Below are 10084 nucleotides of genomic sequence, written 5' to 3' on the forward strand. Positions count from 1 at the left end.
ACTAAGGATGGGCAGAGATCAGGGTACCACCTGCAGGTACTCAGGAATGCAAGACACCTGGGACCCAGTGTGCCACCGTGACAAGTTTGCCTGCATATCCTTGTTCCCAAGAATGCTCACTTTCTCTGAAAGATCCACTCCTACACTTCCAAATTTTGCTGTAAAATGACAGAAAGTTATCTTTGATGCCAGTTATGGCAGCTTCCTTCATCACTCACTTGCTAATTACTTTTTTCTAACAATTTTGATACTACTTCTCATTTTGCCCTTTCTATTGACAAGATGTTATCTGTAAGACTGTGCTACATTTTTAACTTTTACTGAGGGGAAAAAAAAGTATTTGACCAATAGAATATTTTAACAAACTAATTAGTATGAACTCAAAAGCTATTAACTTATTGAAAAAGCTATTAATATATTTTCATTAAGCTATCTTGCAAATTGAATATTATCTACGAGACTCTAGACTCAGGTCTTTATTCTGAGAGGAAATGTCTCTGCTAAGAAAATTAGGGGCTTTTTTAATTAGAAAAGTAAGGTAAGTTGACAAATGTGTATGTTTCCCCTGCGCATATTTTTAAGTGGTGTTCATTGTACAGCAAATATTTACAAACATCAGACTTCACCCAATTATAAAACCTAATATTTCAGTTCCCCAAGTGACAAATCCTTATTATTTTTGGCTGGCATCTTTTTATGCTTGTCCCAGACTGCACTCTTCATTTTCATTAAACCAGGGAAAGAATTACACACATGGATGTCAAGAAAAATGTTGCATCCACTTCAGAAATAAAGTATGAAGGAAATGCTTTGTCCTTATTAAAAGTGAGGAAATACGTTGCTTAAAAGCATAAACTTCATCACAATTTAACAGCAAGATTTGAAATAACGCATATGGGATGAATTATCTCAATACCATGCTTTCATAAACCCTGCAGAAATTCTCCCACCTTTGGCCAAGTTGAGAATCTCTGCAAATTATATTTTGCATATGCTCAGCAGAAAGTTCATTCCAAATCAAAAGTCTATTAAAAAAATATCCCTACTGAGTATTCTCCAAGCTAGAGATGAAGGAGCTAATCCAGCCCTTTGTAGTTGCCTCTGTTCCAGGCTGTTACAATGCCAAATACAAGAATAGACAGCAAGGGAACATTTCCTTCTGTCCTTTTTGTTCCTTCACTAATTGAGCACTGAAAGTTCACAGATGAGAGAAGCATAAAAGAGAGAAGACCAAAGACAATTAGGTAGATTAGACAGACAACTGCTACTGGAACAACGATACAAAAGGTCAGAGAGAAAAAAAAAAGAACACAACACACCACCACCACAGCAAAATGGGGAGAAAAACTAAGATGAGACAGTTTTAGACCTACATTTGCTCATGGAGAACAACAAGCAAATTCAGGACAGAAAGTAAGGTTAAGTAAGATGAGGAAAGATGCCAGAGAAAGAAACATTTTGTTAAACAAGAGTAACACAGACAGATGTGGTCAGCTGAGAGGATTTAGAGTACAATTCTGTACCCATATAACGCATCCTTCTCAGAAACTAGAACGCAATCAGAGTTTACAATCTCAACAAGTCTCAGTGGTCAGCAAAGCATGTGCTTTAACAATCTCTACAAGTTGGCCCATGTACAGATGATTATCATTAGTATTCTCTCAAATTAAGTAGCAGATGTTTGCATTATCACAATGAACTATGTGAAGATCAATATAATTCCAGATAATGGAATTCTTTTTTAGTTTGCTTCACTTAAAAACTTAGCAGCTTATATTGATAAAACTACAATTTTTTCTGAATGATCGTTTTCTAACTGGATAATATTATTTCCCAAATTACTTTTATCCCTTCCTTCATTTCATAAATCACTACTGGAGAAGCACTGGTATTACATCTAAAACTGACAAAGAGTTAAGCTGGCACCACCAGTAGCAGGGCAAATATTTTTTAAAGATCTTTTTAGTGCTTTGCAGGAAATATTACTGTCACTGCCCCAAGCTAATAAATAACCCTGTCGTTGGATAAAACATTTACTGAGTTTGTCCTTCCACAGAAAAATAAAATCTTACTGAACAAACCTGAGATACAATGATTTCTCTGTTTGTACATAATGAGGTGAAAAAATTAATCTACTTAATTCCCTTATAAATATAGTCATTTAAGAAAAATAACCTTCACCGTAAGGCAGTTTAAAAAACCAAACCAAAACAGAAACACAATATGGTAAAAAGAATATTTTTATTTATAACATATTTATAACACCTAGATAATCAGAAAGATAAGAAAGAGGTTTGTTTTGATGAATGTGGCCCCATTTACTTCATTCAATTTTTTTAATATTATTTTTAATTGGGAGGGTCATAGAAGAGCATGCCTTCTTCCTTAGTTGCATGCTACACTAAACTGAAGTTTGTGGAGAAGTCTAAATTTTAATGTTTATCTTTATATCATCATCAAATATAATGTAGACACACCATAGGGCCCTTGCTTTCAGGAAAACCTACACAAAGTAGGAGACACCTGTGCTTTGAGAATCAAGTTAGTGTACACAGTGCTGCAGAGATCTAAAGGGACAAAGGATGCCAAGAATCTGAAGTGTGGATCTCAAAATGAGAAGGATACTACTAAAAGATGGTTCCCCTAAATGAAAATGATGGAGAGACACAAATAAGAGAAACTGTACCTTCTTTATCTCTGGCTATTGCTCCGAAGAAGAACCTTAGGTCTCGTATCAGAGAAATGTTGACTGTAAAGCACAGAAAGCATATTTGTTGCATTAATAGGTACCATTTTAAACAGTTACTTTTCAGATTTAAATTGCATTTTGCAGCGATGCAAAGAACTTCAAAGCTAAAAAGAGGGATTATAGAACAAGAAGGGTAGTCTTCAGTTTAAGAAATATTTCTATTGCTCTCCAAGGAGATTTATTTCATCCACCATACAGCATGTGTCAAGAGTTATGCTGATCCTTCACTGGGAGCCAAGTACCCAATAGTTTTTACATTACCATGCACCACAATAGCAACCCTTGACATTGGTTATAAGTGTCAGACTGAGCCTTCACTAATTGTCATCCTCGTTAAGATATAAAAGAAACCCTCTCTTCTTGAACGCTATTACATAAAAAGTGTACAAGTGTATATGTTATATATATTCAGCAAGTGCAAAAATGTTTTGTACTGTAATAATAATCATTTAGAGTATATGGGATAGAAAGTGTACTATTGTTAAACTGTCAGTCAAACCCCTTGTTATACAAGGATAGAACACCACATCCATCTATAACAGCCTTTCCTGTCAGTCAAATGTGTTGTTCTATACAAATCTAACATCAATTTGATTTTTAAATTGGCAGAGGCTGTAAAACATTATTCTGATGTGATACCAATGTGATCTAGGTTGCTCTTGATATCAGCATACAGCACAGGTTTCCTCTCAAATCCAGTTCTCCTGCTTTCAAGCATCTGCATAACATAGATCATTTTGTATATACAAGTATGTGAACAGTCTTTTTTTTTTTTTCATTACATGGCAAATGACATGTCTGATGATAATATCCTCCAATTTGAAATAAACCATAGTTTGAAAAGTCTACATCATGGTGATGAAATCATCAATAATGTGTTCCCTAAAAAACCTACAACAAGTACTCCTGTTTATCTATCATATACCTTCATTTAGAAACAGTTTAGTTCCTTTATCCCAGCTATGAACAACTGTGGCTTACAAAAACGGAGTTAAAGACCACTGAATTCCTGCAGTGTTTTTCTGTGACATTAGCCACAGAATTAACCAAGTAGGACAAACTCTTCACTCATAAAAGAACGCAGAGTTGAACTCTCTTTCATGTTCCACTGCAAAACTGAATTCAAAGGACAAAATTTAAATTTTATTATTAGAAAAAACAGAAAAAGTCAAGACAAGCTCTGGCCCTTTTTAGCGTATTTCCATGCACACCCTGATGTCTGCAATTTTTGTACTAATGTACTCATTTTTGTACCTGGCTTCAACATGACCTACAGAAACCCTACCAAAACAGCCTCTCCACAGACCACTAACAAATTTAACCCTTCATTTTCTTCTTTTCTTCAATCTTTGAAGTGTGCAAGTAGAGGTAATAAAAAGTGCAGGTTACCAAAAGCAATGCTAGGTTTTCATATTTTTTATTTCATTTTTCTTTATTAATTTCACATAGTAATCATTAATCTAGAGTGATTTATTAGCATCCTTACAAGTATTTGGACATATTCAATGTTGTAGATCATTTTCATGGATATAATCAGTGACTTTTAATATTCTTGCATACCCAACAACTTTAGGCAATACTGTCTAATGAATGACAAGATTCCAAAATCCTCAAGTGCTCTGGGGGCAAGTTCAAACAAATTGCTACGGAGATGGTATCACCAACCTGTTTTCCACTTGCACTGTTTCAGCAACCCCTACAGTCAAAAGTCAAGGGTGCCAATGCCTAAATCATCCCACTTTTCAGCGCACTAAAGCTTTCAGCTCTTAGTGAAGGCACAGGACTATGAAACTGAGAGGCTAAAACGGAAGACCATGCTTTAGTTTACCAGGCCAGCTACCTTTTTACTGAACTGAGGCAAATAGCTGACTACAGTAAATATCAGTGAATCAGAATTAGAGCTAAGTTATACACATAGCTACTCAATAGTAGTTTTCAAAATCAGCTATAACTCAAAAAAATCCCAATACCTTGCTTTTGTTCTCAGCTTCCACACCTTAACTTCCCAGTAAAACAACTAATATTTCTATTAGTTAAAACGTAACTATTTTATTTCAAAAATAGTTGTGTGAATAAATGAATATTTAATACAAAATCAATTTGTAAGGCAATCAAGGGTTTACACACAAAAATTAAGCATAGGTAATTAATGCAATTAATATTTATTGCTATATTTACTTAGGTACTTGTCAAGTGAGGCTGAAAAATGGGCAGCTTTCATATTGGTACTGTGTTCAGTCCTTCCATTCTGAGAAAAGTGTAATTTACTCAACACAATGCATTGTATATATTCAACTGTCCAGTCTTATGACTTTCCATGTGGCCAATCATGTTATGCTAACTGCTTCTGTTTGTGTGCTTTTAACATAGGGGCAAAAACTACTCAATCTCAATTACCATTTTAAATATTTGAACTGGTATTTGAAAACTGGTCTACATTGAAAAGGTCTTGACAAGGTAACTACACAAATTACAGAATCACAGAGTTGGTTGAGGTTAGGGCAAAACTCTACAGGTTGCCTTGTCCAAACCCACCACCCAAAGCAGCTTTTTAAGAGCTGTGTCCACTTGAGTTTTAACTGTCTCCAGGGATGGAGACTCCACAACCAGCTCCAGTATTCAATCACCCTTAAAACACAAGGGATAGAATAAATCACTCACTCTCAGTCAATCATTACACTATCAAAAATAATATAAGCACAGTTATGCTGCAAAAAGAAAAAAAAATCTAAATCCTTTTGGAGATGGTGCCTATTCTGCTTAGAAAACTGGTCTATAAATAATAGCAAAAATAGATTTTTTTTTTTTTTCCCCAGTAGAAGCTTCCTTCATGAGAGGGCAGGTGCTTGACACTGTAAAAATACATAGGACCAAATCCCTGCCTCTGGGAGTTTACAGGATGTAGTCAAAGAAAAATTTCGGACAAAGAAAGTAAAATACATAGAAACTCACCTAAGAACTTGGAAATCAAAGGTATGTAGTTTTTCAGGGCTACAAAATAGGCATATTCCTTCTTTTTGGGGGGGATGAGTATACATAAACTGAAATGAGCTAGATTTTGAGTTAATTTTCAACTTTCTTTAACAATATTCTGCATAGCCTTAATATAAGACTGATAAGAATAACTATTTCTTCTTTAGAAGGGAGGAGTAATGGAGAAATAATCACAAATTACTAAAAAAGAGGGAAATCAATGTTCAAAATCACATGAGGAAGAAAGTCTTGATCAAACTATACTATGTATGTTATACATGGGAGTTAAAGATAAGGAAGGATGTTTACAAAACCATTCACAAATTTTTTCCATGTATTTTAAATAACAGAGCTAATGATATTACCATCATAGTCTCAGTGGAAAATTGCTTTCTATTAGAGACTAAGAACCACGTAAGGGCAAAATAAAATAATTATTATAAAAAACACACACAAAAAAGGAAGATCTTTCTGTTACTTCACAAACAGCAAAACTGAATCATTAAATTGAGTTTATATAATACCTTAATCTCATAAAAGAAAAAACAAACAAACCAAACCAACAAAGTACTTTAAATATGGTGGTTACCACATAAACCCTTATTTTCCTCCAGAACATAAATATTAAGATTCATTCTTTCCCCAAATTTAGATTTTCAAAGAAGACTACATCATCATTTATTTTTGAACATATGGAAATAGACATGGAATACAGCACACAAATGTGACAGTCAAATTCTAATCATTATTTTGATTTACAAAATTTTCTCATGTCTATACAATGTAAATTTGCCTATGGTACAATCTTTCCACAAAAAAAACATATTGAAGATTTTTCAGGACCAGTGTACTGCCTTATGCATCATAAACTATGGAACAAAATCAGTTCTCTCAGCAGATCTGCATCTCCACTAAGGCTCTGCTAGCTGTATCAGGCAGGTACTGTGATTTTTTTCCTCCTCCTGTGCTGTCATGATTATGCCAGCAGAATACAGTTGGATGTGCCCAACTTAAAATTTCAAAGCATAGAACAGATATTAATTTATGTCTACAACACTAAGAAGCAAGCAGGTATTTTACATACTGGGAAATCAAAGAAAGGTGAAGTGCTTTGTCTAAAGGCACTTGGAAGAAATGAGTAACAAAGCCATAATTAAAATTCAACATCAAGCTTCATGTTAATCCTCTAGACCTAACTGCCTTTTTCAAAGTGCATGATTTGGAACATCAAAAATAAGAATCAATTCAGTTCCTTTTCTCAATACATGCTTTAATGATAAAATAAAACACTGCATTCAGCTTATTCCTCTACACCATAATGAACATTCATCTTCCTTACAAATCAAACTCATTAAAAGATTTTACATTAAAAAAAAAATAATAAAAAGGAAGGCAAGACACAGTTAAAATTTAAATTCCACATTTGATTTGTCTTCTACCTCTGTGTACTGAGGGACCCACAGGAAAACACACATACGTGCCAGTATGATAGTATACCAACTTATACAGGACTGATTTAATTTGTTTGCTTTCAATGCAAAGGTGCAGCACCTCAGCAATTATGAGATCGTTAGTACAACACAGCATAACAGCACCTTTAGAGATCTTGTCTAACCTCTAGGCACACATACAACTCCCATTAAGGCTAATGGGAGTCACATGTGTGCATCCAAGAGAGAAGAGACCCATTAAAACTGATACAACGTATCCATTAATCTTCAGGTCACTCTTAAGGTCAAACATTATAAAAATGTTTATGAACAGTACTTACTAGGTATGCACAGTGGCTACTTTGTTTTTAGGACAGACCTGTGAGCAGTTAAGGCCATGGAAAATATCTGCTTTAAAAGCATCACCATGTTTCAAGGAGCAGCATGGAAATTTGAGAGTGTTTTCTGTAGTCAGAGAGGACATTTTTCTATCATCTGAAAGAATTAGAAGGATAGAAGTGACAGGGAAGGTTAGATATGAATGAAAACCTTGGACAAAGGTATGGTCTAGCTTCTCAGTTTTCTTCCATCCCCCACTCTTTCTTCATATTTCAGCCCCTTCCTTGTGGTTTTTCCGCTTCAGGAAGAACATTAACTGCAGCAAGTAAATTCCTAATTTATGCAGTCTGCTACAAAGACACTACAAATACGATTTTGATTATTGAATCACCAGCAAACCACAACAATGCAAGCACTACTTGCAGGGAGGAAGGGGTGTTGAAAGTTTTTCAAAGAGAAAGGTAACCTTTGTTTGCTACTTATTTCATTCTGCATAACTGAAAACTCCCTTTTTCATCACTGTAGTATAGTTTAAGCAAGCATGCTCTATTCCAGTTTAGAAAAAGCTGAGGCTATCCTGCCTGTAAAACCAATTTGATCAGCAATGAATTTGCTATCTTTGTCCACAATGAGTCCTGGAGGAGAGATTTCTCAGCAGCATCAGGGCCAGATGATCTCCATATGAACAAAAGAAGGAACAGCAGGAGGAAATGTGAGTATCAGATGAGTACAGAAATGAGAACAAAATTCAGACATGAACTACCCCTATTTGTTTACTGTTTATTTCAGTAACTGGAGTGAATGTGGAAAGTGGCTTCATCAAGAGTTTCTCATGAATTATTCTGAAACTCATACTCCAGAACTCATCAAAACTCTTGTTCTGCATGTAAGACTTGTTCAGCGCTCCCCAGGTATACTTCCTGCTACAGGGTCTGTAAGTATTCCAAGCATTGACAACTTAACATTGCAAGTTTTTGTTCAGAGACCTCATGTGACAGACACATATGGTCAGCTGCACCTGGAGTGCCAGGTCAAAACACAGGCAAGAGGCTGGAGAACAACCTCTCACCTAGAAAGCATGGCTCCCAGGACAGCCACAATACCAGCCCCACCAAGAAATAGCACACCGCTCCAGTCTTGAGTTGCGGGTCCTCTGTTGTCTTTCTCTGGTACACTCATGGCACACAGGGGCTCACTTCACAAGATTTTTAAACAGTGATATAGCTCTTTATAGTGCCCTGCACAAGGAAGTGTTTTTCTTTGTTTCTAATTCAAATGAGCAACAATAAATAAATGATAATAAATTTATTCCATGATTCAATTAATTACTCCACAGCTGAAATAAATGATTGCACGGTTTTGTTTCAAAAACAAAGCAAAAATCACCCCAAAATACCTTGACACATATGGTAGACTATCTAAACATTTACGAGTGATTATTTTTCCCTTATTAGTGGTCATAAGCTTTCCACTACAATGTCCTTCTCTGAAACCAAAGAGCTGTCCTAGCTCAAAAGATAAAGTTACCTCATTTTGCTGAAAATGTAGTTCTCACGTAAAAAGATCTAACCCTTCTTTTGTGAAATCAGCTATGTGAATTAGCCTTATTCACTTCAAACAGTTGTTCTACGAGGGGAATTACTCATTGTTAACAAACTTGTTATGAAGATGTTTTACCATTGTGAAGAATGACATGTAAATCTTCAATAAAACTGGTCTTTCAAGACCATAATATTCATAAAGGGCTGTATCCTGTTTTGTGACACCACAAGTAGTCCAGAGTGCTACCTAATTTCTTGGCTGTACATTAGGAAAAAAAAAATAAAAAAGGTATAGAATCTATCAAAACATGCCCATAGAAGCCTCCCACAGCCTCCTTAGCAGATAACCTCAGCAAGTCATCTGAAGAACTGGGACCCTTAACCACACCTGTGAATCTGTTTTCTTGAATATGCCAAAACTAAATACAGTTAGTTTGGAAATAAACCACTATTTTAGTGTCTTTTATTTTTTATGTTTAATAAACAATGTAGATTCCCCTCAAGCTGTTCCTCACATTTTAGAGAGTTCCCTTTGTTTTCTAGAACCGTAACAGTCAAATTTCCAATGCAATTTTCCTCAACGAAGTGAGTAATGTATTCAAATAATACCTTCTGAGCCACAGCGTTTTAACACTTTGAGACTCACGAGGGAGGGCATGGCTGTCACTAATGCCAGTAACCAACCAATCAACCATGCATCAAACAGTAGTGCAGTCAAGCTGCTGGAAATATACCCGTCTGCAGTACTTAAAGGCTGTTGCCACATTTCCTCCCTAGTCTGCTCAGTTTTTCCTCTCACAACCCCTGAATCCTGTCAGCAAATGCACCATAAGCCCCCCTCCCGCCACTGGCCGCGCCCGCACCCCAGGCTGCTCTCGACTCCAACTCGCTTGATCTCAGCACCTCCCCCTCACCGCCCTCCGTGTCCACCCCGCGCCGGGAGCCCCTCCACCGCCGCACGGGCGGTCAGGGCAAACAGAAGCCGCTGCTGGCGCCTGCCGAGCCGAAGATGGCTAAACCGCAGCTCCGGTTCCACCAGGACGCCTGACGCT

Source organism: Streptopelia decaocto (genome assembly GCF_964273445.1).
Source record: "Streptopelia decaocto genome assembly, chromosome: 2".
Classification (NCBI taxonomy): Eukaryota; Metazoa; Chordata; class Aves; order Columbiformes; family Columbidae; genus Streptopelia; species Streptopelia decaocto.